Raw genomic sequence first — 16363 nt, 5'->3', positions numbered from 1 at the left:
CTTTTATGATAAGATACAATAAACACTTGTTCATACTACCCTTTGTTGACTATATATAGGGGATCTCTCACTTTTTTAAACCACACATTTCTAAGTTTTCTAATCTTCTTTTTTATAACACCCAATTTAGTACATATTTTATACTTCATACTATATTTTTTAAAAACAACTTTATGGACCATTGGTCCGATTTATTGATTATTTCAAATAAGCTGGATAAGTACTAATACCAAAAGTTTTAGCCCAAATCCAAAATATTTCATACTATATTTATTTATATTATAAAAAATATTAAAGTAGACACCTTTTCACATTGAATGATTGTGACTTTTCCAATTGATTGTGAGTTTTTCAAAAGATTTTAACTTTTCTAAAGGATTGTAACTTTTCCACATGGGCCAAACTTTACAATATTTTGGAGATATGATTAATATAACTACATTTCAACTTCCAATATATTAAAAGGTACAAGAACCTTATCAAGTTGCAGCGAAATTTATTCTCTCACTTTGTTGTCTCTTCCTCAATTTTGATTCCAACAAGAAAGCGTAAAAAGTTTTCATAACAAAAAACACAAAATTAATTCAATACAAATCCATAAAAGATAAAAGTTTAAAGATTATTGAATACAACACTAATGTAAGTTGTCGGACATAGTAATGATAGAAGTAAAAATCCCACAAAACGAAGTAGGTACGAACAAAAAAATTGTCATCGTTGTGATCAGTTGCTTAAGAATCAACTAGTTGAAACAATTTTTGTTTTGACATATTGAATGAAGGAATAAACTACAAGGAAATTATAGTTTTGTTTTATTTAGTTTTTTTTCGTGAAGATTCGGAGTGGACTTCCAAGGAATTGGCGAAGTTCCACAGAAATTAGGGATGAAATTTGTCATGAACAAGAAAATACAACAATGAGTATGATTTGTCTAATTTTTACAGGTAGTTCTTGAAGAGACGCAACTGAAGGAATACATTAATAATTTGAAGGGATACAAGACTTGAAGAAATGAGTTTAAAGGTTAAAACAAAATAGAGGTAAAAAATCAAAAAGTAAGAAGGAAACATAAGAGTAAATTCTTGAATTCTAAGGGTGTCACATTGGCAGGCCTAAGACTCTCTTTTATATATATATATATATATATAGATTAGTATATGGGCACGTGTGTTGCACGTGCACTCCATAACGATGAATATGAACTACTAGAAAATCACATAATTTCTTTTAAAATAGTATTTGAGTTACAATAAAAATATGAAAAGTAAAAGGGAAAAGGGTCTGAAAAATACTCCAACTTTGGTCGAAATTGTTGTTACGATACCAAACTTTGGAAAGGACTTACCCCCCTATACTATTTAATATTGTATTTTAAAGGTATATATGTTTAAAATACACTATTAAATAGTGCGGGGGGGGGGGGGGGAAAAGGTCCTCCATAAAGTTTGGTATTGTAACAACAATTTCGGCCAAAGTTGGAGTATTTTTCAGACCCTTGATACGCTCAAATTACACCTCCTTACAGAAGTATAAGCGATTGTATCAAGTAAAGAACCCAACTTGTAGGTTGGGATCGATCCCACGAGGAAAATGGTTTAGACTTTACTTTAACTAACAATTATATTCAATTAGTCAAATTGTTTCCAGAAACAGGTAATAAAAGGGGGGTTGTGCTTGTGTGAAACAAATAGTACGAACTTAATAAGTAATCAATGATCAAACTCAACTTTGGTTGTTATCAAGATAAAAGAAATAACTAGGGTATATGTGTTCCCCACAATCTCATAACGCAGTAATCCTAGTAATAACAATCATTTTCTAGTGTATTACATGCAAAGTGATAAGTTAGGTATCTCTAAATCCTTGGTCCGGCATCTAGAGAATTTCACCCCGCACCTTGGTCCGGCTACGTATGTATAATTTACTAACCCTTACCTTTACCTCATATTAGACATCATAATCGATGTTTGGCTTAGTTATTACTTCGCACCAATCGACACTAGCCTATTAGATAGTATCACACTAAATCTATGTTGATAATTCTTTTCTTGTTAATTACCTCCTTGGTCCGGCAAGTAGTAACAAGGCGAGTTCTAACGTTGGCCACCGTTAAAAAGACTTCTAAACGAAAGAATTATCAATGCATGCAAAATACTAGTCAAGAATTGCTTATTTACTATTCATACTTTGTTAATCGATCATGGTTCCCACAACCCTAGTTGTGGATTTAGTTACTCATATTAGCAAGAACACAATTCATAATTGTAGATGGAGAAATCATGAACTTACGTAAAGAGAATAATAAACCCAGAAAATTAACTTGAATTGCAAAGCCAAAATCTTCAAAACGAACTTGGGAAATCAATAATTGCTAGGGTTGCAAATTAATCTCCAAAGTTACAAAGCAAAAATAGAATAATAGTGTCTAACCCCCAAAAACGAGGTTTACATGTCCTATTTATAGAAAACAAATCCTAAATAAAAAAGGAAACAAATTAAGGAAAGTTTTGTTCAGGTACGCGTCTTCGATCCACGAGACTGACTTACGGACCGTCGATGGATCTACGGTCCGTAAGTCCCTTCCGTCACTCGGGACTTAGAAAATATTTCAGCATCCAACAATCAGCTTCTCTGAAGCAAACGACGGACCAGCAGCACGGACCGTAGATCGACCTACGGTCCGTCAATCCCTTCCGTAGCTCCATACTTAGCATCTTCAAAAATCAGGTACTGGAACCCTCGCAGTCTCACTCTACGGATCAACAGTACGGTCCGTAGATCAATCTACGGACCGTCAATGGGCACCGTGGTTCCACACTTGGTCAGATTTCCCTGATTTGTCCTCAACACATTCCTGCTGATCTACGGTCATCACCTACGGACCGTGAATGGACCTACGGTCCGTAGATGACCTCCGTGGATGCCTTTTTCTGCATTTCCTTCAGCTGTCTCTAAACTTCCGCGCCTGAACACCTTTCCTGCAAAACATGATAAAAACACATAAAAACCAATATAAAAAGGCCCTAGACACACACAACTTGTAAGTGAAATGTATTAAAAATACCGTAAGCTCACAGTATATCAACACCCTCAACTTAAATTCGTTGTTTGTCCTCAAGCGACGCACTACAACTCTAAACGACACTTGTATAAAAGCAAGCATTTCTAAACTCAAGCAATCACATGGCTCTCTACCTCCTCATTGTTTGGGTGCACATTCGTTCTCTTAGACTCGACAAGCCAACTCATGTGGATCACATTATGACACAGACCAACCAACTCACACATAACAAACACCTTCTCACTGTCACCCAGGTACCAACTTTTCAACAATGTAACTAGTGCCCTTACTTTAAACGAAATCCTCTTTTCGCAAAAATTTAATTTCATTCATGGTACAAGGATTTATTCAACACTCACGCTCAGAAGTAATTTCAAATACAGTTAGTGCTTACTGCCATAAGCTTGCCCTTATTTTCACTGCTTAGACTCTCCAAACTAGACTCTAGAATCACTATAGGACTTTATTGGCTTGTAACGTAGGCTCAGGGTCAGGTGTGGTACATTTGGGTACTGCTTAGTGACTTTCTGCCCTCTTTGTCATTACAGTTAGGCTTTTAACCTCTTATTGCCCTATTTTTGTCATATTATTGCTTTACCTTCTTTCCCTTGATTTTCTTCAACCACGGATGTGACTTTAGACTTAGTAGCTCATTTTCCTTTTATTTTATCGTTCCTTTCACTTTTAACAAGTCACATCCTTCACCTTTTCCTTTCTCTTTCCTTTGTTTTTTCTTTTCTCATTTTTCTTTCAATTTCCTCTTTCATAGCCACCCTCAACTTATGGATTTTCCGTTATTTGAGGTGCACAATACCCGATGTCAGGTCAGGGCCAGGATTGAAGTTACTTTTTTTTTTTTTTACATTAGCCACCCTCAACTTAGGCATTTGGCCTAAGTCAAAGTGCACATGTCCAAGGAGGGACCGGGGCCAACATAGTAGATTATGGGAAAGTGAGTTTGGGGTTTTAGAAAGAAATGGTTTATTTTTAGGCTCAAAGTTGGATCAAAGGGAAAAATTATTTCATTTGGTTGAATCCTTCTAGGCAATTTGTGGATTTTTCAGAACAACGGCCTATGATCACTTCCTATCCTCAGATTGAATTGTCTTAGCAGGACTAACCGGGCAAGTTCTAGTTTTGCACAAAAACCGTTTGAACAGTCAATGATTCTCACCCACTTTTGGCACATAGTTTCATTATTAGATTATCAGATTACCTGGTTCAAGTTTCAGGTCTAGTCATGTCATAAGGTCGATTGTTACTATGTCATACTTAGAGCCAACACAATCAACTAATTGTAGCCTACTTCTAGCATACAACCCAAAATCTGACGGGTATCATTTTTTTTATAAGCAATCATGCTTCATTCTGTATCATGCTTCTACACATATAATCCTAAGACATGCCGGTTCAACAAAAATTAAACAGTCTCTTGGGGGAAGAGAACACAGGCAAGAAAACCCCTAGAGAGGATTCATGAGTTGGGTTACTCAGACTTCACCCTATCACTCACAATCTATTTACCCCACCCCCAACAAAATTAGATGCAATTGTCCACAATGCATACATAGACAGTAAAAGAGAATGGATTTGAGTGAAGCAAACCTAAGGCGCAAAGCGCCGACGAATCATCAAGCGGGGGGTCCGGTTTCCCGGAGCCCTCAGGAACATCAGTGGGGGCACCCTCAGTAGTGCGCACCTCAGCAATCCTAGCACCCTCAGTAATGCTCTCTATCAACTGCTCCGCACCATCAGTCATGCTCACAACGCCCCTCAAAATAGGCTGAACCTCTGCAACTGGGGCAGAGCTCGATGCCCCTGCAGCTCTCTCACGCACCCTCTGCTGGCGCAACTCTTCGTCTGCGATCGAAGCCCTCCTACACTCCTTCTCCTACCGACGCTGTCTTTTCTGAGCTTTCTTTTCCTCCGTGCGATGAGAGCGGTGCCGCTTGCCCTTGGCATGTGTCGGTGGAGGGCCCTCCTCGGCGATGCCACTGAATAGAGCATCTAGCACTGTATCATCAGCCAGCGCAGTAGGGGCAACCTGAGTCTCAACTGAAGGTGCAACAAAAATGGCATCAACATCAGTCCGGAGGCTGGCTATGTCAGCCTGCAAAGCAGATAAGTTTGTGGCCGGAGCTGATCGCTCGAGGACTCGCAGCTCGAAGGCGTCAAGTCACTTATTAACAGCCAGGACCTTATGGTCCATCATCCCCTCCATCCTGCGCTCTATTCTGGCCTCTGACTCGGCGATGGACTTTTGCATCCACAGCTGGATGTGATGCATTAGGGTGGCCATCTGAGCGTCTAATTTCTGGACTCTGGCCAAAGGGGCCACAATGGCTCCTAACTGCGGTGTGGACCGGGAAGAGCTAGGAGCCATACTAGCTACCTGAGATGAGGTGCCCTGAACAGTGTCGGTGTGATCGGGGATGCCTAGGTCATCACCCTGTGCCTGCCCCACTGTGTCTGCAAGATCGTCACCCAAAGGGGGTACCTCAACCTGAGGCTCTCTGCGAGGTGCTGTCACATTTGCGTCATCCTGAATAAGGCCGATGTCCAATGCTCCTGTAGGGTGGACTAGCCTGTCACAATGTCATATCAACACGCCAGAGTCCCTACACAACTGAAAGATCAGACAGGGGAAGGGGTAAGTAGTGGTGGTCCTGAAAGCTCTCTCGTGAATCTCTGCCAACAGCATGCGGGCAAAGTCGATCTCTACTCCCGCTACCAATGCTGCAACCATCACCGCTCTGTCCCAAGTGACTTGATTGTCAGCTTTTGTAGGTGACACTCTGTTACACACCAGCAACCAGAAGAACTTGGCCACAAAGTTTAACGTGGCCTTCCGGATGCCCAACCATAGAGCAGTGACCCATTCCGCCCGCTCGCCATCCACAACAATGTACCTGGCCAGCCATAGTATAACAACCTCTCGCTGCTCAGCATTTCTTTGAAAAGCGCCACTCCGCATGATGTCCCAGCGGTAATCGAACTCTGACGTGTTAGGAGACCAAGAGTGCCCCGTGGTAGGACCATAGAGAAAACGGCTAATGGTGGCGGGTGATATGTCCACCGGACACCCTCTAACCAAGGTGGAAGTGAGCAGGGCCTGAGCTAGTGGCTTTGACCGCTTGGAAATGGACCCACGAATAGTGGCAGCATAGGAAGCATAGAACTCCCGGACAATCTCCTTGCTATATGTCCCTAGGTCTCGAGCCATCCAGTCACACTTGTGAAGTTTGAACAACCGGTGAATAACTGGAACAATATGCAAGCTCCCCGTAAGGACTCTGCGCTCTTCTTGAATCAGTCGGGCCATCTTTTGTTTGTCATTGACCATCTTAGCATCCCGATAGATCTGCCATTGACCTTCTACGCACCACCTATTCAGTTTGCCGGCTACAGGTGTGGGCTCATCATTCCGTGGAGCAGGTATGGACTCTGAGCTAGTTGCTTCATCAGACAAGGCGGCTTGGTCATTTTCTCCAGACCCTGTGGATGATTTGGCATTGGACCCTGTAGCCTGGACAAACTCTGATTTTGAAGAGTGGGCAGACTGGGAGCCTGAGGCAGGGGCAGACTCGGATCTGGACATAGGTTCCTCTGAACTGGAAGCAACCCCAGTTGGTGACCCGATCAGTGTGTGCTCCTCATCAGACTGGGAGACAGTGACTATGCCGGGGAGCACCTTTCGGGGGTGCTTCTGGGTGCAGCGCGAGAAGCCCTAGGGTTGAGAGGCACATATGTTGGGTCAGAGTTTGTGTTGGTGTCCTCATCAATCAATCGGAAACTAGGGGCAACAGATTTGGACTTGCCCCGTTTTGAATAGGTCATCTTCTTGGGTGCCATCGTACCTGCGGGAACGATATTAGTGCCAAAACTAACCATCTGCAGCAAAAAAAAAACTTTTAGAATTGAGAACGACCCAAACTAAGTCCACAAAAAAATAATTTGACAGTTGCTACAGTGGTCATCCACGGAGGAGACCTACGGTTCGTATACTGATCTACGGTCCGTGGATCTATTCCGTGGATCAGGGGGGCTTGACATATAGGTCGCAGATGGAAACCACGGAAGTGCAGAACGGTCCGTAGATGGATCTACGGACCATAGTCCACCTCCGTAGTTTTACACTTGGTGAAAATTTGCAGGTGCATCCAATGACGAACCGGATCTACGGTCCGTAGACGGGGTATCGTGGAAGCCATCAGTGCCAGGTATCATACATTTTTGGCTTTTGGTTTCAACATTAACACAACCTCATCATGCATTTACAAACTTAAAATATGCTAGTTCATCATTCTTAAGATTCCGACCGATTATTATACCCAACAATTTAGACTAGATGTGGAACCCTAAGTCGAAACTAGCATATAGTATTTACGATCACATAAACTCACATTAGACTAACGCTATACAATCACTAATGCTATACAATCACTATCTATCGTTCCAAGGGCATTGTAATATTCAAGTTTATCATGCAATTTCATCTAACAATTACCCAAGGTCAAGACCCAACTCCCGACCATCTATATTCAATCTATGAATCGAAATTCAAAGTGAAGAGAAAGTATATTACCTTACAAGCAACAAGGGATTGCGTGATGATACTATGCTTAGCAAGACCAAGGAGTCACCTTTTCGTTACTGACCAAACACCGGACCCTTTTTGTTAGATTATGGGATGGGTTGATTTGGGTATGGAAGGGATTTTGGGAATATATGAAAAGGAGGATATTATGTGGTGGTTATGGAGTGATTTGGGGAGTTTAAAGAGTGGGTGAAACGGTTTTAGGAGTAATGGAGGGAAGGGAAATGATTTGAAACATGAGGGCTTTTAAGTAGTGGGGGTCCGGGTCGGGTCAGATAACTTTAGGGTTTGGACTCACGAGACCCCGTCTACGGTCCGTGAGTCGATCTACGGTCCGTAGATCGGGACCGTAGATCACTATTATACTTGGAAAAATTTAGGAACTTACCTGGGATCTACGGATACCATTGACGGTCCGTGGATCAATCGACGAACCGTCGATGGGATCCGTAGACCTCTGCACCAGACCATTTTCTGCAGATTTCTTGCGTGGTGTACCTGCACATGTAGCAACCAATAGGCTATTATTTTTTTACATTTTCTGGACACTTTTTTAGACACGGACCCTATATTACTTCTAGCCAACACTAAGAACTAAAACACTAAAACACCTACCTACATTGATACAAAGACACAAGTAATCAAAGAAAGCTAAACTACTAAATGGAAAACAGAACCCTATCGTTGGCTAGATTGTACATCTTGGGTTGCCTCCCAAGCAGCGCTTGATTTAACGTCGCGGCACGACGCAGGTGTCTTGATTACTCAGACTTTATCAAGATTGCAGGCCTCAATCACTTCTTGCACAGTTTCAGCATTTCCCAGATAGATCTTGATCCTTTGCCCGTTCACCACAAACCTTGTTCCATCCTTATTTTCAAGCTCAACCGCTCCATGCGAGAGCACTTTTGTGAGCAAAAATGGCCCGGTCCACTTGGACTTGAGTTTGCCTGGAAATAGGCGCAACCTAGAGTTGAATAGCAGCACAAGATCACCAACCACAAATTCTCGCTTTTCAATTCTTTGATCATGATACCTCTTCATCTTCTCTTTGTATAAGGCTGAACTTTCATAAGCTTTTAGGCGAAACTCATCAAGCACATTCAAGTCATTCATCCTTTGATTAGATGCAGTGCCCCAATCCAAATTTAACTTCTTCATTGCCCACATAGCCTTGTGCTCTAGCTCTACTGGTAAATGACAAGACTTCCCATATACAAGTTGGTAAGGAGACATACCTATGGGGGTCTTGTATGCAGTGCGATATGCCCATAGAGCATCATCAAGCTTCCTTGACCAATCCGTTCGATTGGCGTTCACAGTCTTCGCCAATATCTGTTTGATTTCTCTGTTGGACACTTCAACTTGACCGCTAGTCTGTGGATGATAAGGAGTGGCTACATTGTGACGGACACCATATTTCTCAAGTAGTGCCTTGAACAACTTATTACAAAAGTGAGAGCCTCCATCGCTAATAATAGCCCTCGGTGTACCAAATCTGGAGAAGATATTCTTTTTCAAGAATGCGGTGACACTTTTACCTTCGTTGTTGGAGAGCGCTACTGCTTCCACCCACTTCGATACATAATCAACCGCAACAAGAATATACTTCATCCCATATGAACTCACAAATGGACCCATAAAATCAATGCCCCATACATCAAACAATTCGATCACCAGTATAGGATTCATAGGGAGCTCTTGCCTCTTTGAAATCCCTCCATCTCTTTGGCAACGATCACAAGACTTGGCGAAATCATGAGCATCTTGGTGGATGGTAGGCCAATAGTATCCACACTGCAAAATCTTATGTGCAGTCCGAATACCACTATGATGCCCACCAACGGGCGATGAATGGCATGCTTCAAGTACACTCAACATCTCAACCTCAGGCACACAGCGACGAATAATCCCATCAGCACAACTACGATACAAATAAGGTTCATCCCAAAAGAATTTCTTCACATCATGCATAAACTTTTTCCTTTGGTGAAAAGACAAATCGGGTGGCACAATATCGCTTGCCAAATAATTAGCAAAGTCTGCGAACCAAGGAATCAAATCATTAGAAGCAGCCAATACCTGTTCATCTGGAAAAGCATCATTAATTTCAGCCCTATCTCCAAGCTTTAGCATGGCCTCTTCCTCTAATCTGGACAAGTGGTCGGCAACTTGATTTTCGGTTCCCTTTCTATCTTTTACCACAAAATCAAACTCTTGCAGCAACAATACCCATCTAATCAATCGTGGTTTTGCATCCTTTTTCGCCATCAAATACCTCAATGCAGAATGGTCAGTATGCACGATGACCTTAGTACCAAGCAAGTAGGAACGAAATTTTTCGAATGCAAAAACCACCGCAAGAAGTTCTTGTTCGGTCACTGTATAATTCTTCTGGGCCACATTCAGAGCTTTGCTAGCATAGTAAATAGGGTGAAGAATTTTCTCACGCCTTTGACCCAATACTACACCAAGCGCCACTCCACTCGCATCACACATTACCTCAAACGGTTGTTCCCAATCTGGTGAAATAATGATAGGTGTTGTAACCAACTTTTCCTTCAACTCTCCAAATGCTCTAAGACAAGCATCATCAAAGCAGAACTTATTCTCCTTCTCGAGCAGTTTGCACAAGGGATGTGCAATTTTTGAGAAATCTTTGATGAATCTCCTATAAAAACCTGCATGCCCAAGAAAACTTCTAACACCTTTTACAGAGATAGGTGGTGGAAGCTTTTCTATTACCTCGACTTTAGCTCTATCAACCTCAATACCTTTCTCTGAAATTCGATGACCCAACACTATACCTTCTTTTACCATGAAATGACATTTCTCCCAATTCAGCACCAAGTTGCAGTCTTCACATCTTTTGAGCACCTCGGCCAGATGTTTTAGACAGTGATCAAACGAATCACCTACCACTGAAAAATCATCCATGAACACCTCAATAGTGTCCTCCACCATATCAGAAAATATCGACATCATACATCTCTGGAAGGTCGCTGGAGCATTGCACAATCCGAATGGCATTCGTTTGAACGCAAAAGTCCCATATGGGCAAGTGAAGGTGGTCTTCTCTTGGTCTTCTGGAGCTATAGAAATTTGATTGTAGCCCGAATACCCATCAAGAAAACAATACCAACCCTTGCCTGCAAGTCTATCTAACATCTGATCCATGAATGGCATAGGGAAGTGGTCTTTCTCAGTCCACGCATTCAACTTCCGGTAATCCATGCAAACTCTCCATCCAGTGACAGGCCTCATTGGAACAAGCTCATTTCTTTCATTTGGAACCACAGTCATACCACCTTTTTTAGGTACACACTGCACAGGACACACCCAATTACTATCTGAGATGGGATAAATAACTCCCGCATCCAGCCACTTGATGATCTCCTTTTTGACTACCTCTTGCATAGGTGGATTTAATCTTCTCTGGTGCTCAACACTGGGTTTATGATCTGGTATGAGTTGGATTTTGTGAGAACAGATACCGGGGGGAATCCCAATAATATCTGCAATAGTCCACCCAATCGCTCGCTTGAACTTCTTTAATACAGTCACCAAACACTCTACTTGCCTTGCATTCAAATCTGCTGCAATGATGACCGGCAAAGTATTCTCTTCGCCTAAATATACATACCTCAAGTGTGGTGGTAGAGCTTTAAGCTCCAATTTCGGTGCCTCCACAATTGATGGTCTTGTGGGTGGGGACTCGCGATTCTTCATGTCTAGCTCATACTTCTTTGGTTTGGAGCGGTATTCACACTTATCAAGTGCGGCTACCAACTCATCATATTCTTCAATACCATCACTACCAAAATTCATCATGACTGCTGCTAGTGCCTCAACACCTAATCGCTCTTCAATTTGCACTTCTGACCCACTCTCCACTCTGTAAGTTATAGCAGATACTGTTTGTAGCTCACCATTCTGCTTCATGGATCTACAGATATTGAAAGTTGCTTCTTCATTGTTCAGTCTGAACTTCATCTGTCCCTTTTCCATATCAACCAACGCACGCCCTGTGGCAAGAAATGGTCTCCCAAGGATGATGGGAACCTCAAAATCAACCTCACAGTCAAGGATCACAAAATCCGCCGGAAAGATGAAAGACTCTACTTTCACTAGCACATCATGGAGCACACCTATGGGCCTCTTCACAGTCCGATCAGCCATCAGTAACCGCATTGCAGTGGGCTTTGGATCCCCTAGACCCAACTTCTTGTAAATAGATAAAGGCATGAGGTTGATGCTAGCACCAAGATCACACAATGCCTTAGCAAAGTGTAATAACCCTATAGTACATGGGATCGTGAAAGCACCAGGGTCTTCCTTCTTCTGCACCAGAGATCTTGTAGCAATAGCACTACAATGCTGCAATCTATCATCATCTTCAAAACTCACAGACCTTTTCTTTGTCACCATATCTTTCATGAATTTTGCATATCCAAGCATTTGCTCCAAGGCTTCTATCAAAGGGACATTGATAGAAAGCTGCTTCAACACAGTGATAAACCTGCGATATTTACCATCTTCAGTCTTCTTCACTAACCTCTGTGGAAAAGGTGGTGGAGGTCTAGGTATTGGAACCACTTTCTGAGATATCTCCACCTCTTGCTCTGTTGCTTTCTCAGCAGCTGGTCTACCCTCTATCACATCATCTTCTTTTCTGATCTCAACTTCCTCCACAGACGACATAGGTGGATCTATGGTTTTCTTACCTCCTCGAGTAGTAATTGCCATACAATACAATGACCATCATTCTTTGGATTCTGGATAGTGTTGTTAGGAAGAGTGCCAGGTTGACGCGGGTTCACTGTAGTAGACAACTGCGTCATCTGCTGCTCTAGATGCTTTATTGACACTGCATGGGCATCAACCTTTTGACCAATCCCAGATAAGTCGTTTCTCATCTCCTTCACATTCTCATCAGTCGCATCAAACCTTCTCATCATCTTCTGCAGCATATCTTCGATACGCGTCATATTACCTCCAGCTTCCCTAGCACCAGATTCCCAATTTTGAGGGGGAACATAAGGTCCAACCCGATCGTTTCTGTTGCCATAGTTGTTCCTGTTGTAGTTGTTGTCGCGATTGAAGTTTCCATCTCGGACATAGTGACCCTCGCGGTTGTAATTTCCATAGTTCCGACCTTGGTTCCCTTGACCTTGGTTCCCTTGACCTTGGCGCCAATTCTCCGTGTTGGATCCTTGCGCATTTGGTCGGAAACCCCCCGTCTGATCGTTCACCACATAAGTGTCCTCTTCATAGTAACACTCCTCAACTGGTGGTGGAGGCCTAGTTAAGTAGTTTACAGCATTTACCTTTTCTGCTCCTCCACTCACATGCTTCAATACCAGCCCCAACTCTGTCCTCATCTGAGCCATCTCCTCACGAATATCATCTGCAGAGTTAACAGTTGCATTATGAACGGCAAATGTGTTTCTCCCAGTATCTGACCTCCTAGTGCTCCACGCTAAATTGTTGTGAGAGATCCTCTCCAATTTTTCAGCAATCTGTGCATATGTACAATCACCATATGAACCTCTAACAATAGTGTCAAGTACTGCTTTATTGTTATCATCCTGTCCTCGATAGAAATATTCCTTCAGTGACTCATCATCAATACGGTGGTTTGGGACACTTCTTACGAAAGCAGTGAATCTGTCCCACGAGCTACTCACAGACTCCCCGGGTAATGCCACAAAATTGTTAACCCTATCTTTGTGATTGAGCTTCTTAGACACTGGATAGTACTTTGCTTTAAACACCTCTGCTAGTTGGTCCCATGTGAAAATTGAGTTATAAGGAAGCTCAGTGAACCATACTGCAGCATCGCCTGTCAGTGACAGAGGGAACACTCGTAATCCAATGACATTGATATCCAAGTCTGGTCTACCTACAAAACTTTTGCAAACCACCCTTAGCTTGGCCAAGTGAGCATGTGGATCCTCCAATGGCGATCCTGAAAATAGGCCTCTTGTTGTAAGCATCTGCATCAAACTACTAGTCACCACAAATGTGTGCCCTGGAGGTAGAAGAGGTAGGATAATGGGTCCATCGGAGTCTGCTATGTCGATGTTGCCCCGATAGTTGTCATGTTGTTGTGGGCCTGGTGGACCATGCACTCTCACTGCATCTCCCAATTGATTTTCAGCTAGACCTCGGTTTACCCCACCAACTACTCTTGGCTGCTGTAACTCAACTGCTTCATCTAGATTTCCTCCGATAGGATGAACTGGAAGTCCTTGATTGTTCATTCTTCGCAAAGTTCTGTTCAACTCTGGATCGTACGGAGTAAGTGGTTTGCCTTGGCTCCGTGTACTTGGCATACACTAGAGTCGGAACCGAGACAAAAAATAAAGAAAAAAAGTAAAATTAGGAAATATTTGACTAACGTTCAATAATGTAGTTAGAAATAAATCTAAAAGCCAGATTCCCCAGCAGCGGCACCAAAATTTGATACGCTCAAATTACACCTCCTTACAGAAGTATAAGCGATCGTTATCAAGTAAAGAACCCAACTTGTAGGTTGGGATCGATCCCACGAGGAAAATGGTTTAGACTTTACTTTAACTAACAATTATATTCAATTAGTCAAATTGTTTCCAGAAACAGGTAATAAAAGGGGGGTTGTGCTTGTGTGAAAGAAATAGTACGAACTTAATAAGTAATCAATGATCAAACTCAACTTTGGTTGTTATCAAGATAAAAGAAATAACTAGGGTATATGTGTTCCCCACAATCTCATAACGCAGTAATCCTAGTAATAACAATCATTTTCTAGTGTATTACATGCAAAGTGATAAGTTAGGTATCTCTAAATCCTTGGTCCGGCATCTAGAGAATTTCACCCCGCACCTTGGTCCGGCTACGTGTGTATAATTTACTAACCCTTACCTTTACCTCATATTAGACATCATAATCGATGTTTGGCTTAGTTATTACTTCGCACCAATCGACACTAGCCTATTAGATAGTATCACACTAAATCTATGTTGATAATTCTTTTCTTGTTAATTACCTCCTTGGTCCGGCAAGTAGTAACAAGGCGAGTTCTAACGTTGGCCACCGTTAAAAAGACTTCTAAACAAAAGAATTATCAATACATGCAACACACTATTCAAGAATTGCTTATTTACTACTCATACTTTGTTAATCGATCATGGTTCCCACAACCCTAGTTGTGGATTTAGTTACTCATATTGGCAAGAACACAATTCATAATCGTAGATAAAGAAATCATGAACTTACGTAGAGAGAATAATAAACCCAGAAAGTTTTACTTGAATTGCAAAGCCAAAATCTTCAAAACGAACTTGGGAAATCAATAATTGCTAGAGTTGCAAATTAATCTCCAAAGTTACAAAGCAAAAATAGAATAATAATGTCTAACCCCCAAAAACGAGGTTTACATGTCCTATTTATAGAAAACAAATCCTAAATAAAAAAGGAAACAATTTAAGGAAAGTTTTGTTCAGGTACGCGTCTTCGATCCACGAGACTGACTTACGAACCGTCGATGGATCTACGGTCCGTAGGTCCCTTCCGTCACTCGGGACTTAGAAAATATTTCAGCATCCAAAAATCAGCTTCTCTGAAGCAAACGACGGACCAGCAGTACGGACCGTAGATCGACCTACGGTCCGTCAATCCCCTCCGTAGCTCCATACTTAGGATCTTCAAAAATCAGGTACTGGAACCCTCGCAGTCTCACTCTACGGATCAACAGTACGGTCCGTAGATCAATCTACGGACCGTCAATGGGCACCGTGGTTCCACACTTAGTCAGATTTCCCTGATTTGTCCTCAATACCATGCTTGCTGATCTACGGTCATAACCTACGGACCGTGAATGGACCTACGGTCCGTAGATCATCTCCATGGATGCCTTTTTCTGCACAGCTGTCTCTAAACTTCCGCGCCTGAACACCTTTCCTGCAAAACATGATAAAAACACATAAAAACCAATATAAAAAGGCCCTAGACACACACAACTTGTAAGTGAAATGTATTAGAAATACCGTAAGCTCACGGTATATCAACCCTTTTCCCAAAGTAAAATGATAAATGTTTGTAGTGTATAGTTAATTCATAGAAGAATTTTTTTTTTGCATTTAGTCCTCCCCTTATTATAATTTTGATATATAAGTTTTATATTTGTTTTAAAAGACAAAATAAAGTAGCAAAAACAAACATAGAGGCACACTACCTTATGATTAACTTCCTTAAAATATCTTTCTTGTCTCATAGAATAGAGTAAAAATATTGAAATTCTTCCTTAATATGTCTCTCTTGTTTCATAGAATAGAGTAAAAATGTTGAAATTAAATCAATAGTTACTGGATACGCATTTCAAGAAGATAAAATGTTTGACATTAATTAGTAAAAGATGAAATTCTCCTTCTCATTAAGTAGAATGCAATTAAGTAATTCAAATTTATAAATAAGGAAACATAATTATAAGGAAATAACTAAAGAATTAAAGTGCAACGATTGGTATTTAAATTCTGCCATTATATAATTAAAATATTAATTTTTAATTAAATAAATCAGATTTTAATTTAGTGCAGAGCCAAAATGACAATAATAATATTTTTACAATTAAAAGTTTGTTAAAATATATTTTACATTTTTTGTTAAAAATATAATAGGAGGAATATTTGGTCAGAGGTTAAAAGATCTTCTAACTTCTTAAGCAT

This window comes from Solanum stenotomum, chromosome 10 (genome assembly GCF_019186545.1).
Source record: "Solanum stenotomum isolate F172 chromosome 10, ASM1918654v1, whole genome shotgun sequence".
In the NCBI taxonomy this organism is placed as follows: Eukaryota; Viridiplantae; Streptophyta; class Magnoliopsida; order Solanales; family Solanaceae; genus Solanum; species Solanum stenotomum.
Note: the sequence above shows the minus strand (reverse complement) of the source record.